The 21,559-nt window shown below is 32.2% G+C and overlaps 1 long non-coding RNA gene across 1 annotated transcript; it reads right to left on the bottom strand.

Moving 5' to 3' along the window:
* Positions 1-12,175: 12,175 nt before the first annotated feature.
* Positions 12,176-12,792, bottom strand: LOC148693358 (uncharacterized). The gene is made up of 2 exons (XR_015952057.1): positions 12,639-12,792; positions 12,176-12,511 (listed from the first exon to the last, which is right to left on the bottom strand). It is a non-coding gene; the product is annotated as an uncharacterized LOC148693358 (long non-coding RNA).
* Positions 12,793-21,559: the final 8,767 nt, after the last annotated feature.

Below are 21,559 nucleotides of genomic sequence, written 5' to 3'. Positions count from 1 at the left end.
TTCAGAAACATTGGCAAAGACTATTTTGGATGAGAACAATAGCAGTGCAATGAAGGGAATCAAGTAGACAATGCAGGCCTTGTGAACCATTATTTTAGGTATAAGTTCGAGTCCTTTCTTGTATCTACATGCTACTTTATATAAAACCTACTATTTTATATAAAGCAACCAACTAACTACATGGCTGATTAAATACGTTTTTGTTGTAAATGGTGTGAAATGCTGATTGTAAATGTGAGCAACAAAGTACGACCAATGTGAATGGTGTGATTGCCCATTGTAAAAGTGAGCAATCAAGTATGACCAAGAAGGAATGATGTTGATGCACAAAATTGGATGGATTTTGGAACAACGTAAAATGTCGAGTTTGTGACATTCGCACGGTTGTTTCAGTCACCTAGTGAGTAGGGGTGGGTTCAAAAAATAAAACCAAAAAAAGGGGACCAAACACCGAACCAAAACCAAAAACCGAAAGCTGAAAAAAAAAACTGAAATGGAAAAGGAAAAATTGAACCAAACCAAACTTTATTGGTTCGGTTTCCGTTTTGGAGGTTCGAAACCCGAACCAAACTGAATCCCGAATCCCTTTAACACTTTATGGATGTATACCCATAATGTTTCTTTTGTGAAACTTTGTTGCCAAGTTTTTCAAGGAGCATACTTTGGTTCAATTAGGGATGATATTCCATTGATTATAGAGGAAAGTTTTGGAAGGCTTTGGAACTTGGAAAAGTTTCTCTATTTATTTGCTTTTTGAATGGATATGGTGATCTTTTCTTTGCAATTGAGATTGTTGATAGAATATGATTGGTTTATATGATCTTGTATATGTACAACTACCTTCCCACATTCCCCATTTTCTTATTATTTGTCTACCAATGTTAGTTTCTTTTCTAAATTCCATATTAAAAAGAGAACAAGTTTTATAAAATAAAAAAAAACGAAACCGTACTAAAACTGAACCGAACAAAATCAAACCAAAAAACCAAAAAAAATCGAGCCGAACCAAACCAAACTGAAGTTTTGGTTTGGTTTTGGTTTTGGCAAAAGACCGAACCTACCCCTACTAGTGATGATAATATGTAAAGAGATAAATATAGGGAATGAGACACAAGATGTACGTGATTCACGCTAAGTTGGCTATGTCCACGAGGTAGAGGAGTTCTAATTAATAGTGAAGAGTTTACACAATACATAGGTTCAAGAATAATCATGATTAGTGAGTTCTAATGATGAGTTTAAGTACAATAATGGCATTAGAGATTAATCATAGGAGAATGATTTCCTTTTGTAGTGGAGGAGATTCTCCGGCTTCCGTCCATGGTCGACGTGGAACTTTAGGAGCATTATTTTGACTCATGTTGTGATTGGTCTCTTGATTGAAGAGGAACTCATGTGCTTCAGTAAGGGTGCCTCAGCATGAACCTTTCATTGGGTCTCTGAAGCTAGAAATTGACCCGTGATTAGTAGTTTCGGGATTGGTGAAGTATGGTACATGTATGCACAAACCAATCATCCCATTTTATTTTCTTATGATTCCAAATAAATGTATAAGTCAATATTCTATTATAATTTGCATATAAGTCAAATAATACTCACTTGGCAGCAAAACTCGTCAGCATACATAAATAACTCAATTGACCCAATTTACATATAAAAGAATACTAATATGAATTTAGGGATAATAAACACAACACAAATGAAAACCTCCCTATAACGAGATATATTTGTACCATTGAAGAACACAACACAAATAGAGAAATTCATGTAAGTTGTGCCAAGGCTAGAGAGTTAGAAAATAGTAAGAGTTTTCTTTATACTCCTATTATTTCAAATAATGAAAAAAACAACTACTATTGCCTAGAGGACGTAGGCAAACTTGTCAAACCTTGTAAATATTATCACTACAAGAAAAAACAATTTACCAGACGGAAAAAAGTCGTCGTCCAAAACCCAAAGTCGTCGCAAGATAATTTAAGCGATGGAAGTTCACTGGCCAAAAGTAGTCGGGCAAAACTCGTCATGGTAGTGCTATAAACAAGTTCCCCGGTAATTAGAATTTTAAGGAATGAAATTTTTTGCGGGACGGCGGTTTCGTTGGTCTAATATACACGTTTAGAGGAAATATAATTTTGGAAAAAACTTCAAAGCATATTGGTTCTTGTCTGACTAGAAAAAGAAATAGGAAAATACCTCAAAATGGGACAATTTTTTAATCTTGTGACAGAAATAGGACAAATCAACCATGTACACCATGCATAAAATCGAAATTACTAAAATACCCACATATAAATACTAACAATTATCAGTCCAATGCATCATTTGGAAGAGAAGGAACTGGGTTAAGCTCAGATCTCTGAGCTCCAATTTCAAAGATAAGAATAGTCCACAGAGAGGCGAGAAGAGTGAGCTGGGTTTTGTACCATATTTTCTATTTTGGCCAAAAAGTTCCATTTTTTCCCGCGACTCAAGGTTTGGCAAATATAGTAAGGTAGGGTGTTTAGTTCCAAGTTCCTTCATCAATGATTTATGGAATAAATGAGTTGTTTGTAAGATGAATTAATACTTAGAAGTAAACTAGGGTTTGTGTTTCATGTTTGGACTATGGGTTGTGTAATAAATTTCAAGTTTTGATGTGCTACAAAACTATGATAGAACAATTTATGGTTCAAGTGTTCAATTGCATAAATTTGTGAAATTTTTTCCATAATGTGCATATGATATTCATGGCTACATCTTAATATGAGAAACGGGAGTGTTCACTAGTTATGATGCATATATGTTGTGCCCCGGAATTTAGCGAGTATGACTACAACCTAGTTGGCCTCAGCGAAAAACAAAATTAAACATAAATAAATAAATAAATAAATAAATAAAAGCTTAGAGGATGTTAAAGGTCATGCGTGTCCATGAAATAATGACAACAAGTATCATGTTTTCCACGTGCATGGTTAAGTGGTGGTTGATATACGTAACAAGACTTTTTAAACTGTCATTGTAACCTTATATACGTAACAATTATGTTTTAATTGTACCCACTAGACCAATATGTGATGTTAAAGTTTCTCTCGTTATATCATGTGCATGTATGTACATATTGTGTGAATGTGGTGTGCATATAGTGTATATGGTGCATATTTACATCTTTGATATTCTTGCATTAACATAGTTTACTACTTTTTTTTCCTTTGATTCAGAGGCAGGCAATGCAACTACGAAAAAAGCGAACGAGTTCGTGAAACAATTTCCTTTGGTTCAATTAGGTTCTTTCATACCCATTCAAACTGCAATTTTCAAATCCTTGAAATATTTGAACCCAATCAAATTATACCAAATTCAAATTAATGAATCTTTGATTCTTCACATAAAATTTAGGGTCATTTTTCTAATTTCAAATAGAGAGCTGTGAGCTATGGGTTTTTGGGTTGAACTCAGACTTGTGAGTATAACATGTACATGTCATGTGCATGTCATGTATATATCGTGTACATACAATGTATAAGCAAGCTTAATACGAAGAGAGCGAATGAGTATGTAAAACAATTTTGTCCATATCCTTTTCTCTTCCTTCTTTCCACTCTAATTTCTCTCTTTTCCCTCAAATTTATCTCTTGTCCAAAAGACAACTGACCTTTAATTAATACATTTTTTTAATTTAATTGCAACAGCCAAACCCTATTCTAGTGCTCGTAAATTTGGATTGAGAAAGAGAGCAGAGGGAGGAAGAAAACAGAAGAAATGAAAACCCACATATAAATTAAAGAAATAATCAAAAATCAAAAATCAAAATTGAAGGACCTCCAAGAAACACCAAACGAATCACTTCAACTCCAAAAATCCACCAATCAAAAAGGAAAATTAAGCAAACCCAATTCACAAAACCAACAAATGAAAAGGTAAAAATCGAGGAAGATGGGTGGGTTTGAGAGAGAGCTCTTGTGCATATTCGAAATGTAAAGAGAGATGAGAGAGAGAGAGAAAGAGAGGGAGCTTGGATGAAGAAGATGGGTGGGTTAGGATTCTTCGAACTGGAATTAGGTGAGAGAGATTTTCTCTCTCTCTCTCTCTCTCTCTCTCCTCTCTGTTTCTCTCTCTTTATAAAATGAGAAATGAGGGCTGAAATTTCTAGATAACCCATTTACATGGAAGGACAATTTGGTTATTTCAAGGTGTAGAAAAAAAATCATATTTCTATTCTATTGTTGTGCATGGCATATGCATATTTGAAATGTCATATTTTTGTTCTAAGATTAAGAAATTGTCCTATTTCTGGATATTTCTCAAAGAAATATGTAGTATCTTTTCTTTTTCTTACTAACCATCATGTGGAGTTTGGAGAAAAACCATGCACTACATTTGCCTTCTTTGAAAACTATAAACTGCCGAACTAAATGAACATTTTGTGGAAACATTTTTATGTGGTCATAAGTATAGTCACTTCAAAGAAAAACGTAATCATAACATTATTTTTCTTGAAATGTGAATGTGGTGTGGACAATAGTAGCAGTCTTTTGAAAATTTGGAACATAATCATACTTATTTTCCAAATCGAACCATGAAAAGATTAGTATGAAACTAGATAGTAATACCCGCACGTTGCTGCAGGATTACAAATTACATAAATAATTATGTTTGAAAGACTACCAAAGTTAAATCTAGTGAATTGCAAAATCATGAGGAAATGAAAGGTTTGCGATTAGGTGCAAGCAAACCCATTAAGTCAAATGCTAAAACAAAACTGAAAAATATAGACCACAGTTTTTTAATCAATAAGAAAATGAACAACTTAATCAATGAATACCAAAGAACAGAAAAAAACTTGTAATCCTTGTATGCAACTTTGGAGGTGATGTAATTTTGTCAGCTACAAAGACTAAAAATACTTCAAACAGAATAAATGGTGAACTTACTTGTAAGCCTTGAGCTTTATGTAACCTGTAAAGAAAATAGGCATTGTGAAAAATGACAGAAAAATTATTGAGAGTAACATAATTTATACCAATAAACTACCATTGAATTTTAATTTTGTAGTAACTTCTCCATATTTTTCAAACCATTAAAACAATATTATTTATATACATGTGGAAATCTATTTATAACCCTAAAAAGTGTTTTAACTCCTGAAGTTGAAACCAAAATCAAATTAAACCAAATGTAAGATCTGAGGTTAGAAACAAAACTCCTAAAGCCGCAAAACCGAAATTTGAACAGAAAAAATATGACAAAGAGCACCACAGGTAATTAGTCTGGATACGGTGAATTCCACAGGCAATATTTGATCGGAAAACACATGATAACCACATATATGATTATATGATTTCATTGTATTTATGAACAATTTAAAATGGAATGTGATAGAGAAGTAAAACTACATGTACCATTAATTTAGAGATTGTGGTGATGAAAAACAGTGAGCATCACATTATCTAATCTTTATTGCATTTATGTACACACTGAATATTCCAGACACATCAAGATGACCAGTAATTTTAAATGACAAACCATGTTAAAATAAAAGTGATTGCTAAGGAAATTAATAGATTATAGCATTGAATCGAGTTGAAAATGTAATAATGTGATTGGATGTTTTTTGTCAAAATTATATCATATTGTTTATATGTTTTGGTTTAAATAGCATAATTTAGTTAAATAGTTTTAATACGAACAATAGTTAAAATTATTACTTAACCTTCGAGTATTTTTATTCTAAAAATGAAATAAAAAGGTGGAGAAAGATGGATCAGATACACCTGGTTTGGTGTCTTGGTGTAATACAAAGATCATCATTTCCATCTTTTCTTTTCAAAGGAATCAGTTGCTACTAATATATATATATATATATATATATATATATATACACACACACACAAAGCCTTTGTACTTTTGACCTGCTTTAAACGCATGACTAATTGCTTACCTATTCAATGAGGGGTTTAAGATGAACATCCAAAGTATAAACGGGGAAGGTGCCACCAGAGATAAAATTTCTCCATATGCCTTAATTAAGCTAAAGAATGGTGTTCCTTGACTCAATTAAGGCATGTGGAGACGCTGCATCTTTAGTAAGGGCATGTGGAGTTATATTTTTTGATGTCCAATTTCACCCTTCAGTGGGCAGGCATGTAACTAGTCATGTATTTAGACCAGGTGAAAAGAAGATAGATTGTACATGTATTGGTAGCAGCGAATTCCTTTGAAGAGATTGGTTAGTAAAACAATTGGAAAAAAAATTGTTAATACACAGGCCTAAAAATGACTTTTGAAATTTAATGTAGAGTAAATTACTTATCTATTGGTGGTAGCATGGTTCTTGCGTGGGCTGTGGTATGATTGATTGGATTTGGATCAGTTGGTTGTGGTAGTAGTGGTTTAGCTGAGTTGGCGGAAAAGCACTTGATAAGAATTGTGAAGTTTAATTATAATCAGAATAATAAGCATTTGGTGTTATCTTGTAATTGTGCAATTTGGGAAGGATAGATTGTCACCTTCTCTGGGGCTTGGTTCTTTGCAGGAATTGTCATGACAGAGAGGGAGAAAGTGGGTCTTCGTTGAGAGTGTTTGAGTGCGGGGTGTTGGTACAGAAGCAATTAAATACTTGGAATTAAATAACATCTTCCAATGGTGTAAATTGGAACTTGATGAGTATAAAATAAAATACAAATAAATTACAGAATATAGGAACAAACCATAGTTTGTGAAATGGCATGTTCAAACTGCATATAAACATTTCCAAGTAAATTCATACCTCCAAGCAAAAGAGAATAGAATAAACCACTGAAATGAAAGATTAAATTGGGTCAGTTAGCTATATACATACCTGTAAAAAAAAACTTTAAATCAGGTATGTTGAGAAAGTTCAAAAGCTTACCAGAAGTTGCAGATACACAATTTGATTAGTACATGATGAATGCATAAATTCTTGGATATGAATGTATGAAGTTAAAAAGCTGAGTCCAAATTTTGCTTAACATCTTTCATTACTATATTTATAGAATAATTGTTTGAATTGTTTTCTCCATTTCCTATCAAAATCTTTAGACCTTCTCTTGACATAACTCTAGATAATGCAACATACAATTCACCATGAGTGAAAACCGGTTCAGGAAGGTACAATTCAACTTGTTTTAATGATTGTCCTTGGCTTTTATTTATTGTCATTGCATAACAGGTCTAACTGAAAATTGACGTCTTTTAAAAATAAAAGACTATTTACTTTCAGTTGCTGCAAGAGTGATCCTCGGTATGAAAACTTTATGACCAATATTAGTTCCAGCAAGTATTTTAGCTTCAATAACTATATTAAATAACTGTGTAACAACCAATCTAGTTCTATTGCATAAACCAAGAGGCTAATTTAAATTTCGTAACAACATAATCGGCATTCCAATTTTTAACATTAAGTTATGTGTAGGCAAACCATTGAATTAAAGTTTGTTTAAAAATTCTATAGGATACATTGTTTCAAGATTTTCAACATTTGAATTTGAAGAACACAAAGAATCATAGCTTAAAAAAACATGTTTTTCTCCAAGTACTAAATTAATTATATAATTATTTACATCTGATACAGTTGTGTTTCGAGGTGTTGTAATAGCTCGTTCTCTTAGATAAATAAAATTGTTAAAAGAATTTTCAAAATCAGGATAAGTTGCTAAAAAGATTGAAGAAATTGGATTTGTAGAAGAATGAATTACCAAATCTTCCCGTATTTGAACAAAAGATGTGTCCATATCATTTGAATCAATTATATTATCTGTGTTATCAATTTGTCCATCACCTACTTGTAAAATCCAATCTGCAAAATCTTTAGTTTTTATTTTTCATCAAAAGTTAAATCATTTCATGACAATCTCATATTTTCTTTTAAACGAAAATTTTTGAAATGTCGCCACAAATAAGAGCTATTTAAAGTGGCATTTATTATATCTTCTTTGCTTGCTCCAGGAATAACAAGTAATATCTGTCGAAAATCACCATCTAATAAAAGAGGTTTACCACCAAACGGAACATTGTTATTTGGAGTGTTTAAATGTGATAAAATGTCACAAAGTGATTTATCCAATGCTTCAAGAGAGGCTAGGAATATGCTTAATATCTGAAGAAACAAATTTGGAAGCTTGGAAGATAAGGAATCAGCTGAAAAGAAGGAACGTTATCCAAAACCTTGTCCAATCTTATCTTATCATATCCTAATCCTTTGCTACCTTAATTCCATCTGCAAAGGGGACTCCTCTTCACATTAAATCACCTAAATATATGGTTCTAGAAGCCCTATCCTTCTCCTACATTGGTGCCGCACCCCTTATCCCTTGTCCTTCTAGAAACCTACCATAATACCCTTTCTAGAAGGCTTTATTTGGTCCTATTTCTATGCCGCACCTATTCCTTCTAGATGGCCCATTCTCTGCTGTGTAACCCTAACCTTTTCCCCCTAGGATTGTGCAATCCTTTTCCCTTCAGAAATTGTGCATAACCCTAGGCCTATATATACATATTTATGCCGCATAATTCATACGACACACATGAGAGAAATTCAGAACAATACAAAGGTGCCACAGGTTTCTGAGAGTTTTTAGAGACTTGTGTCGTGCAAGGCAAGAAGGAGAGGAAGAGTGTCGTGCCTGCTGCCATTCAAGACCTTTGGATTGTTGGAGCGTTTCTGGGTTCTTTCTATCCTTAGTTTTAGTCCAATGTTTATTTTAATTTGGTTTTCAATTATGATGAACATGAGGAACTAAATTCTTTTTAGTTAGAGGCGAATTCAAAGCCATGAACATATATGTGATATGAATTGATTTCATCCAATTATTGTTTCGTAAAACATGAATGTGATTTACTTATCTATTTGATTGATAACTTATTCTTGTATGTTGATTAAGGACGCCTACTTAGTTCGCATGCATGAATTTGATGCTAAAATATAAGGGAAATTCACCTAATCGTTATGAACTCATATTTATAAGTAGTGGAGGTTGCCAGTCACAATCATATTAAGTAAATTCATGGCAGGAGTATCATGCAGTTCATAGTTACGAATGCCTTGTCAATGCATATGATTTTCATAGAACTTAATGATCTTTGATATGTATCTCTATCATGCAGTTCATATAGGGAACTTGATAAGAATAATTTGATTGCGTCGTTGAGTCCAATTCAATGAATTTAGGAAAATCTGAAAGTTAATTTGTGCTTCTCACGATTAATTTGGGGAATTGTCATTCATGGTTTAAAAGAATAATAACTGGAAATCAATTTTGTGTTGCATATGTGTCATGTGTGGAGAAGGACCCTCTAGCTAGCCTTTCACCCATTCATTCACCCAAATTCGTACCCTTTTACTTTGTTTTTGCAAGTTTGTTTGTTTTAAGTTTAAAATTCGTCCAAATACCCCCTTAGTTCTTATTTGTGTTAGTTTAGCTTAAATTCGTCAAAACAACCTCATTTAGTATTTTGAGTCTTTTTAGTTTAATTTTCGTCCAAATCACTTTCTAGTTCCTGTTTTGAGTCAATTTAACTTAGTTTGTGTGTTTTGAGTCAGTTTAGCTTATTTTGAGTTGTTTGAGTCTAGTTTTCAGTTTTTAAGTCTAAATTGTGTTGATTAGCATCCATTCTAATCCCCGGCCTAGAACGATCCCTACTTACACATACTACAATTATAGGGTTTAATTTGTGTGTTATTTTATATCACATCATCTCCCCACCAAAGCGGTTGTAAGCAATAATATCAAAGCCAATGTAAGAAGCTTAAATTGGCTAGGATTAGACTCTAAAAAATGTTAGGTGCTAGTCAAATAGCAGACTGAGACCTAGTAGCCAGGTGCCTAGGCGAGATTTAGGCAAGAGCCTAGATGGATTTAAATTATCGTAAAATAAGCATTAAACAATATTTACATTGTTTTAGTTTTTAAGTCTAAATTGTGTTGATTAGCATCCCTTCTAATCCCCGGCCTAGAACTATCCCTACTTACACATACTACAATTATAGAGTTTAATTTGTGTGTTATTTTATATCACATCATCTCCCCACCAAAGCGGTTGTAAGCAATAATATCAAAGCCAATGTAAGAAGCTTAAATTGGCTAGGATTAGATTCTAAAAAATGTTAGGTGCTAGTCAAATAGCAGACTGAGACCTAGCAGCCAGGTGCCTAGGCTAGATCTAGGCAAGAGCCTAGATGGATTTAAATTATCGTAAAATAAGCATTAAACAATATTTACATTGTTTTTAAAAAGTGATATAATATTTATAAATAATGTGAGAGTTTAAGATAAATATGGTGGGACTCTTAAAAGAGAAAATAAAAATACATACAAGAATAAAAAATAAAAAAAAGGCGAGAAATGGGTTAATAAACCACAAAAAAAAAAAGGTGGGGGTCAGAAGAGACAAAAATGGGAGAAATGGGTAAACAAAGGACAAGTACTCACAAGGGAGTACCCAAATTTTACTCACTTCTTATGTGGTCCAATAATCTTGAAACACATGTCATCTATACTTTCTCTCAACGTTTGTAACCAAACACTAAGTTTCCCATTGAACTTGTGACCAAACATAACCTCTCATCTTCCTACCTTCTTGCCATCGCTGCAAATCTCACCCTCTAGTCCCTTTCTCCTCCATCAAACACCCACCCACCCTTTCCTCCAACCTTTCCATCAATTCGAACCTGAATAGTTCTACAAACCTCTCTTCTTCGTTGAACCCTCTCCTTCGCTGAAGCCTCCGTCTTCTGTCGAACCAATCCCCAATTTTACAAGTGCCATGAATTCCGATGAGAGTGGAAGGGCTGAACCAATGCTCCAAGGCATGTTTTCCGGTGAAGGAGGGGTGGCCGCCACTCCTCGCCCTCACGTAGCTTCACCACTGGAGGTGACTACATTCACGATCGGAGGTGTGCAATCAAAAGGAGACGAAGAGAAGCAAGTACGAAGACAAGAGGGCAAGATAATCTTCTAGTAGGTGTTTAGCAAATGACGTTTTACCGCAATGGTTGAAGCAATCATGCATATGCATTATAGTGCGAGTTCGATCTCCACTGACTCTCCTACCCTAACAACTAACTATTTAACTCACTAACGCTAGCATTGCCAAAAAAAAAAAAAAAAAAAAAAAAATTATTTCTTGTATGAGTTTTGTACTTTGTTTGACATTAGTGAATTCTTTAACCAGTAGTGTGCCCATGAATTTTTCTTTTTGTATGTGGGGTTTTACCACGTAAAAGAAATATTGTATGTTCTCGTCTTCTTATTTAATAGATTTAATTGTTGTTACATCGCAAGACTGAAACGTCTGCGGGTCTAAGGGTTTTAACTGGGCTATTTCTTTGTTGGGTTTTTGTTCTTCAATCCATCTGCATTTTCATAAGCCTATTTTATTTTATCTCAACATGTATTCTGATTTACAAACATTATTCAACATGGATCTATAGTAAGGGGAGATAAGAGCATTTAAATATAGGATGTAATGGGTTGAAGATGAAGACCATAAGAGCAATCCACATATGTAATAATTTCTTGTATTAGTAAATCAAGTGATTCTTCACGCTCTTCTTTGTCAATAATCGAAGTGCTAAATATTAAAAGAGTTATTTCTTTCTTTTAAATGAAAGCTAATATTGTTATGATGTAACGTAATAATGATACAATTGTAAACTTAGAGAGAAAAAAAAACAAAAGAAAAAAAAACGATAAGCTAACTGATACCGAAAAGCATATTGAATTCCAAGGTTGATCCCGTTCTGATACCATGCAAACTAATCAAATGATGAGAAATAATAAAATTTAATTACAAACTATGGTTCTTGTTCATAGACACAAAATAAAGAAGAGGACTACAAATTGCAGACGACGTTAATACAAAAGATTACATCTTGCTAGAACTTTCTAAATTACAAAAGGTTATTATAAATTATCCTAACACAAAAATATACCAATTACTACCTAGTTATTGTGTTTATCATTTTCTCCATATCCAGATGTCCTATTGGAATTGGTATGGCTACTTTTTTTGCCTGAATAATTTCCATTTGCAGACGCGACTGATGACCTTCTCTAGTTCATCTTCTTTATTTTTCGTCTAGTAAAATGTTTTTTTTATTGAATAATGATTTAATTGTAAACTTTGAAAGAAAAAAAAAAAAGAAATGATAAACAAACTGACATCGAACAAGAGCAGATTGATTTAAAATGGTCGAATCCATTCTATGATTCTTATTCATAGACATAAAATAAAGAAGAAGACTACAAATTGCAAACGACTATAATCTAAAAGATCACATCTTGCTAAAAACTTCGAAATACAAAAGGTATATTTATAAATTATTCCAACATAAAAAGAAACCAAATTACTACCTAGTTATTGGCTTTGGCTCACGACCATAAAAAGGCGACCTACCGATCGATTCTTGTTACCCCTATTTTCTTTCCCAGAAAAATCTCCTTTTGAACACGCCTACGCATCTTCATAAAATCCCTTAGCAGACGCGACCTACTCATCATCTTGTCTGTATAATCTGCAATGACAAGATCAGGAACCTCATCATTAGTTGCCGGACATATATATACACACACACAACACATGAGGGGGAGAGAGAGAGAGAGAGAAATTTAATGTATACATTAGCCACCAAAATTACATACAGTGTTTTGGATTTTCAGAAGCATTGGCAAAGACTATTTCGGATGAAAACAATAGCAATATAATTATGAGAATCATGTAAACAACGCTGGCCTTGTGAACCATGTTGTATCAGATCGATATACAAGTCTCCTTCGTTCCCATATAACTACTAATATATAAAGTCATGTCTAAGATGCATTTTATAGGTTCGAAAACGAATTCGAATCATATTATTGCAGGTTCATTGTGAGACTTAGTTCACTCACTTAGATAATATTGTTTGTTCAGAAGAAGAAAAAAAAACGCATTTTAGGTGTTTTTTTTTATTTTTTATTTTTTATTTTTTATTTGGTACAAGTAGGTATTTGACTTACAACTGAGTATTGCATGCTAAGTCAAGGGCTGCCCATTAATTAATTATCCTTTTATGAGAGTCTTCCATTGTTCCATGTTATAATTCCTCATCTCGATTTAACTATCCATTATATTGATGGTGATGTGTAGACCAGGCATTCGAGTTGTGTTTTTCGTGTTTGTATCGTTTTTGTGTCATACCTGACATCTTAATGGGATGTGTCGTGTAACACCTTTTAAAATGAACGGATAATATGACCCGACTTGAATTCAACCCGTTATTATTAATACGTAATATTACTCGACCTGTTATTATTAATAGGTAGTATGATCCAACCCTTTACTTGTTAAAGAAAATATATTTTAACCAATAAATAATCAAATGAAAAACACAATACTAAATTAGTATACACATTGTCTCATAAATATTACTCCAAAACATAAAAACACATTTGTATCTCAAGTATCAAATAAATATTAATATAGAAGTGTGAAAAATATAAAAATATATATAAAAACTTGTAATGATAAGCTTTACAACTTGCTCGAGGGGCTCAACTTCGAAATTTGCCACTATATAGCCCAAAGAGTTTTTAACGGAATGACCAGAATGATGGATGATGGACAATTTCAGGAACCATTTTTATTGATTTTCAATCTTAGGGACCAAAGTGATGTGTTATGTAAATCTCAGGGACTATTTTGGCTATTTAGCCTTAAAAATTTAAACAATGATGGAACCAACGTCCACGCGTGGAGGATGCAATCACCACTGTTTATATATTCTTTCACATTTTTCACACTTGTACATTAATTATTATGATTTTTTTTTTAATATTGGACTCCCTTATAAATACTATTCAAGAGATTTTGTAGCGCTTTAAAATTTTAAATGATTATGTACCCATCTCAAAACTTAGAGGATGCGATCACAAGCATTTGCATATTTTTTTCATATTTTTTTCGCACTTGTAAATTAATTATTATAATTTTTAATCTGTTTAGTATTTTTAAATTACTTTATATTTTTATTTTTAAATGTGTTTTATTATGTTTTATCTTACTTTTAAAAGGATAAAACATTCATGATTATGACTGTATGACAAAGAGCATAAAACTTTGTCATTAACTCTAAAATTGAAAATCTATCATTTTGTCTATACAATTATTAGTTGATTTGAATTTTAAACAACATGTCAATTAAAATTTATCTCAGTAATGATAATAAGAAACTCTAATAATAGAAATAAATAAATAAACAAAACTTAAATTTTTTTCAACTATATTATAAAATACAATAATACATATTTAATAAAGAATATATATACTATAGCTACTGTATTTATTGTAATTTTTTTTAGTAGTTTAACTTCAAAATTATCAAAATAATTTTTTTCTTAACGGATTGAAATAGGTTACTCACGGGTTATACGCGCATAAGCCCGTTAATGTGCTCTTAATAGGTGATCCTATAACAGCTCGATTAGTTATCGTATTGCCTTGAAACTAGTTATATTTATGTCGTATTAACAGTTTGTGTAAGAAAGTGTCAAATTTAGTCATGTGTAATGACTATATAATTAAATATAGTTTATCGTGTTCCATAAATGACCCTCTTTTATGAAATCTCAATCATAGTTAAGAATTCGAAAATTTCATAATTTGACCGAAAATAAAAGTATTCAGTAAAAAATAATAAAAGACTTTACTAATTAATCATATATCAATGATCATTTTTTAGGCTTGATTAATGATATATTTTTATTAATTAGGAATATATCAATGATGAATGCTACATGGACTTAACGCTATTATGAATATTTAAAACTTGATTCTTCTATTATTTTTTCTTTCTACGCTTAGTACTACAGTCTAATGTTATTCCTCTTCACTTGTAAGTAAGAAGTTTTAGGTTCGATTCTCACCAAAGACGAATTTGAAACTAAATTATTACTAGCTTATTGTGAGGCTAAGCTCATCATATTCTCTTTAGTATAGATAATATTGATTATTTCAAAAAAAAAAAAAAAAAAAAAGAACTCCTTTACAAATACATATATTATATTATATATAATGCGACCTACACTATGTATTTAAACGCGTTTTATTGGTACTTATTTGACTTGGAACAGATTATGCATGTTTGGGACAGGTCAAGTCAATGTCAGCAATAGCATGGAAGAAAATAAAAGTATGATTGGACCAGAACATAGAGCCTGTCAATGTCATACTTTAAATCTTCCAAAACCCCAACTAACCTATTCCTAATTAATGCTGTTCAACAACTTATTCGACCGAGACACTACATGCAATAATACAAATAGAAAACATGACATATTTTTCGTGTCATTCTATGTATTTGATAATGATAGAGTAACTGCTTGAATAATGGACGTTCTACTTCGAAAGCTTAAAAATTAATATCATGTACTCATTATGAATCGTATATCTCTCACTTATAAAAAATACATTTGCAAACTTTGTAGATTACGTATTAAGAAGTGATTTTCGCATTCACTTATCCGTTCACATACTCTTCTATTTTGTAGTCTTTTATATATATAATAAATCAATCTCCTTTTTGTAACATCAAACATTCAGCGGTTGTCATCACTTCTCTCTTTTCTATTTGGTCATGAAGGGTACAAACCTATATTTAAAAAAAGGAATTAAAAAACCTATGTGGTAAACAATTGAAACCGCATTATTTTGTAACCTAAATTAATTATTAGTAAAATTTTCTTTATTAATTAAAAGAGGGTGAAAACTCTATAAAAATTACACAAATAGTGTGTGATTTTTATCACGAATAACATAAAATAAAATTATAAGTAGTAATGTAAATTCGCAAAAAATAAAAAAATAAAAAATTGCTGTTTTTTTCCTCCACTTATAACCATAATTTTTCTCTACCACTTTCTTTCTCCCATTTCCTACTTTTTACTCTTTTCATTTTATTTTTCATTCAATTAAAACTCTATTTAATTCCTTTTTTTTTTTTTTAAACACATAGATAGTGTGTGATTTTTATCACGAATATATATAATGAGACCTACACCACATATCTAAGCGCGTTTTATCCAGTTTTTATTAGTATTTATTGGACATGGAACTGATGATTGCATGTATAACTTCACCTCCTTTCTATATCTTTATCTGGTCATATGGATATTTTCACAGAAATATTGAGTTACAACTGAGTATTACATGCTAAGTCAAGGGCTGCCCAATAATTAATTATCATTTTATGAGAGTGTTCCATTGTTCCATGTTATAATTCCTCATCTTGATTTAATTATCCATTATATTGATGGTGATGTGTAGACCAGATATTTGGGTCATGTTTTTCGTGTTTGTATCGTTTTTGTGTCATACTCAACATCTTAACGGGTAATGTCATGTAACACTCGTTAAAAAAAACGGATAATATGACCCGACTCGAATTCAACCCGTTATTATTAATACGTAATATGACCCAACCTGTTATTATTAATAGGTAATATGATCCAACCCATTACTTGTTAAAGAAAATATATTTTAACCAATAAATAATCAAATGAAAAACACAATACTAAATTAGTATACACATTGTCACATAAATATTACTCCAAAACATAAACACACATTTGTATCTCAAGTATCAAATAAATATTAATATAGAAGTGTGAAAAATATAAAAAAATATATATAAAAGCTCGTAATGATAAGCTTTACAACTTGCTCGAGGGGCTCAACTTCGAAATTTGCCACTATATTGCCCAAAGAGTTTTTAACGGAATAACCAAAATGATGGATGGTGGACAATTTTAGGAACCATTTCTATTGATTTTTCAATCTCAGGGACCAAAGTGATGTGTTATGCAAATCTCATGGACCATTTTGGCTATTGAGCCTTAAAAATTTAAACAATGATGGAACCAACGTCTACACGTGGAGGATGCAATCACGACCGTTTATATATTCTTTCACATTTTTCACACTTGTACATTAATTATTATGATTTTTTTTTAATATTGGACTCCCTTATAAATACTATTCACGAGATTTTGTAGCGCTTTAAAAATTTAAATGATGATGTACCCATCTCAAAACATAAAGGATGCGATCACAAGCATTTGCATATTTAACGGTCGATTAACGTTTACGCTTTAATCTTCTCACCAAATTTCATTTTTCAGATTTTCTTTTTTGAAAACATAATCTTTTAGCATAAGTAAAAAATGGAAACCTCATGCCTCTTTCTTAAAGGATAAATTAGAATTAGATGTCTCATTATAGATTTTTCTAAATTAAACATATGTTACTTTTCAACTTTTGATTAAAGTGCTTTTACTTTTAATTAAATTTTATATTCCAGGTATATTCTTAATTTAAATATTTTATAAATTCTTTTAAATCCATTTCTATGTAAAAAAAATGCACTCAATAATATTCATTAATTTATTGCTATTTTATGGAATCTCATCAGTTCCTCAATTTAAGGATTCAATTATATCTACTGGGGTTCAAGATTAATTGGATGAAATATAGTTTTTCCAATTTCCAACTCAACATTTTATATAGATTATAAAAAAAAAAAACAAGAGTCGTTTATAATTAAAATTGAGATTTAGTTTTTTGGGTTACACAACTTACACATAATGTACCATAAGTTTTGTACGTACCAAAATAAGGATAATACAACGTACTAATAACTTGGTACGTACTAAATAAAGAATTGCATAACGTACCAAAAGCAATATTTTATAACGTGCCAAAATACCAATACGTACCTAGATTAAATTTATATAATGTACCAATAATGTACCAAATGATTGGTACGTTATATTTAATATATCTGTTTGGTACGTTATATTTAATATATCTGTTTGGTACATTATATTTAATATATATGCATGTTATATTTCATAATTGTATGTTAATAGGATGTTTATGTGTTTTTAGAATTTAAAACAACAAATTATTTGAATAAGAAAAATTCATTTTGAATGAATTATGATAAGATAAGATAGGATGTTTGTGGTGATTTTAGAATATTTGTGATATTATTTTCTGAACTAGTTGGTTAATTAAATACAATAAAAATCATAATTTTTAATTAAAAATTAGTAGAATAATGTTTGATCAAAAGTTTAAAAGTTATAGATATTTGATTAAAAAAATTCAAATTTGAAGCATCTATATCAAAATGCTCCTTTCTTAAAAGCCTCCTCTATGTAATGCAAAGTACACCACATATCTAATGGCCTTTTATTTTTATTAATACTTATTTGACATGGAACTAATAATGCATGTTATGGTAAGTTCAAGATTTCTGCACGCCAATTTAGTCATCCATAAATGTCCCCGCGCAAATTTATATCAAAAACGACTTGCACATAATTTCGAGGTAATAAAATAAAACTGTCAAGGTCACTTGCTGACAAAATTATGCAAAACGATATATATTATTCCCTTGTTATCATGTATGAGGTTTTCAATGTCCAAATGTTGAAAGTGATCACTAATGTCAATGTCTGCTATAGTACGGAAGAAAATAAATGCATGGTTGGACCAGAAAATAGAAACTTGTCAATGTCGTACTTTGAATCTTCCAAACCCAACTAACTCATTCCTAGTGAATGCTGTTCAATAACTGAATAAGCGATACTGGGCTTGCTATGAGCCCACCCACACTGAATCTTTCTATTCTGTTTCTTCTAACCAGCGGGCCCGCCACTCCCCCTTCATGCGCTGCTGCAACTTGTTGTACCCCTTGGCCGACTTGCATTTCTTATCCATTTGGCGTGGATGCAAGATCCAAATATACACTCAAACCCAAATTCCTATTTTTCCCACCACCTAAATACATCCTTTGGAGATAATTTGGACCAAAAACTCAGGTTTTATCCATAAACGTTCCACTCAAATTTATATCCAAACAACTTGCACTTGCACCACGTAATTTCGAGATGGACGGTATTTGGTTGCTGAAAAATCAACATAATTCGAGATGGACAATAGTTGGCTACTGAAAAATCAGCAGTTCCTCCTGCTAGCCAATCACAGATGAACACGTGTTTAATCTGTGATTAAAAAATTAATTACTTGGACACATATCCATCTGTGATAGATATCAATAGGATCTGCTGTTGATTTTTCAGCAGCCAAATTATATTCCTTCGTGATAACAAAACAGTCAAAATCATGTGTTAATGAAATTGTGGAAATGGGTGGGGAGTGGATGATTGGATTATTACTTAAATATTTTTTACAAACGATATTATTTACAATAAAGGGGTGGGGAGTGGGCTAAGCCTCACAATGGACTAGCAATAATGTGATTCAAGTTCTCTTTTGCTGAGAATCAAGCCTAAGACCTCTCACTTACCATTGAAGAGGAATATCACGGCGATTATTACTTAAGTGTTGATTAACGTGCTTATTTTCTATTAGTAACATCATTTGGTTTGCAAATTGGGTTTAAAAATTTGATATTCCTAGCATTATCCTTTTTTTAAGTATAGAGTATTTAAGCAATTCTCTGCATGCCATAATACAAGTGAAGCAAATGATATATTTTTTTGTGTCCTTATTTTGTAACACATGGAGTACCTACTTAAATATCGGATACTCGAAAAAACTTTTCCTAACTAAGAAAGTTCAAAGATTAACGTCAAGTACTAATTCCAAGTCGCTCATTTGTCACATATAGAGAATACACTTGCATGCGTGGTAGATAATGATTAAGAGGTGATTTCCTCGTTAACTTTTATTTTCCACATACTCCTTTTTTAATAGTCTTTTATATATTTAATAAATCAAATCGACAAAGAGAAAACGGCAGTGCAAATATATTCTACTTGTAATTAGGGGTGGTTTGGTTTATGATAGCGAACCGAAATGGTCGATTCAAAAACTGAACCGAAACTGTTCGGAAAAAGAGGGCAAAGAACCAAAACCAAACCAATATTTCGGTTTTCTCGAAATTCGGTAATATCAAAATAGTTTCGGCTATTCTGTTCGGGCTCGAGAATGGGCCTTCAGGTCAAATTCCTTAAAAACATCACCCATGAAAACCTGAAGTTTTTTCATGCAAATTTTAACCAATTCATGTCTATTAGAACTTGAATGTTCTACTCCTATGTGAATGGATTGATTTTGTTTCTCCATTACACTAATCACATCATGTCCTTTATTTTGTGATAGGAAAATGTCGAATTTGAACAAACTCGACTTCACCGCTTTGGAGGTCTTTGGAAAAAAACTATCTCAAGTGGGTCCAAGATGTGAAGCTCCACCTCACTGCAAAGAATTTGCGTCCCACCATTAAAGATTGGGCTTCTGATTTCAAGACCAACAAAACCCAATCTTGCCCAAAATTTTTCAGCCCCAAATATTAAGCTATGGGCCTATGCTCATGTGCTCTATTCCTCTCCATATCCTGAGCAAAAATACTTGTGATTATTAGAATTACATCCATTTAATGAAAAAGTTCGTATCTTACTACCATCACATCGATTTGAAAATTTCTATAGAAGGGAAACAAATTGCTGCAATTGCATTAGTACACCATTACAGTACAGACCTCAATCCCTAATCTCAGCAATCCCCTCAACCATTACATGAAAGGTCTGATCTCAACAATATTCTATTCTCAAATCAAAATTCGAAACCCAATTGGAACTCTAATCCCCATTTCAAAATCCCAAATCTAAATCCTAATTTAAATATGATGAATTAAAGGGAAAATTTCTTACATTGAGCGAGACTTGATAGAGAGAAAGTCGGACATGAGTCGAGATAGATGTGTGGTGTTGTGGGTGTGGTGTGTCGGAGTTGAGATTGATCGAGAGAGAGAGAGTCAGCGAAGGTGAAACACAGACAGAGGTCGAGAAAGAGGGTGGGTGAGGCCAGAGTCGAGATCAGGTGGTTTGGGCTCAAGTGGGTCGAGTCGAGAGAGACAAAAATTGGGTTACTGGGTTAAGGAAGAAGAGAAGATGAATTGAAGAGAAGAGAGTCGAGAGAGAGAAACGGATCGAGAGATAGAGAGGAGTTTCAAAAGAGACAGATAGTTATGGAGGTCATTGTGATGTGGCATGGGTGGTCGGAGTGGGAAATCGGGCGATGAAGTTAGGGGAGGAGGATAGCTCAGGGAGTCGAGGTTCAAAGTTGGGACAAAGAGTCGAGAGAGAGAGAGTGATCTGAGTGAGATGAGGCGGAGAGAAAAAGGTTGGTTTTGAGTGAACGGTTGAGATAAATCCGATGATTAAAAAATGAATATTACAAATCAAAACAATATATATATATATATATATATATATTTCGGTTCGGTCTAGTCCTATCGAACTAATCTAAATTTCATGCCAAATCTCTTATCGAAATTTTCGATTTGGGTTCAGCTTCGGGTAAAAATTTTCGGTATTGTCCATCCGGTTCAGTTCGGTTTTGATAGGTTTGGTTTTTTTGGTATTTTATTCCACCCCTTATTGTAACACAGTGGCTGTCTTTGCTTCTCTCTCCCTTTTCTTTTGGTCATGTGCCTACAAACTTAAATTTAAAAAAAAAAAAAAAAAGAAAAAAAAAAGAAAAAAAAAAAAAAACTATG

The sequence above is a fragment of the Pyrus communis genome, chromosome 10 (assembly GCF_041283825.1).
Source record: "Pyrus communis isolate YQ-2024b chromosome 10, ASM4128382v1, whole genome shotgun sequence".
Taxonomy (NCBI): Eukaryota; Viridiplantae; Streptophyta; class Magnoliopsida; order Rosales; family Rosaceae; genus Pyrus; species Pyrus communis.
Note: the sequence above shows the minus strand (reverse complement) of the source record. Positions and strands in the feature narration are given on the sequence as shown.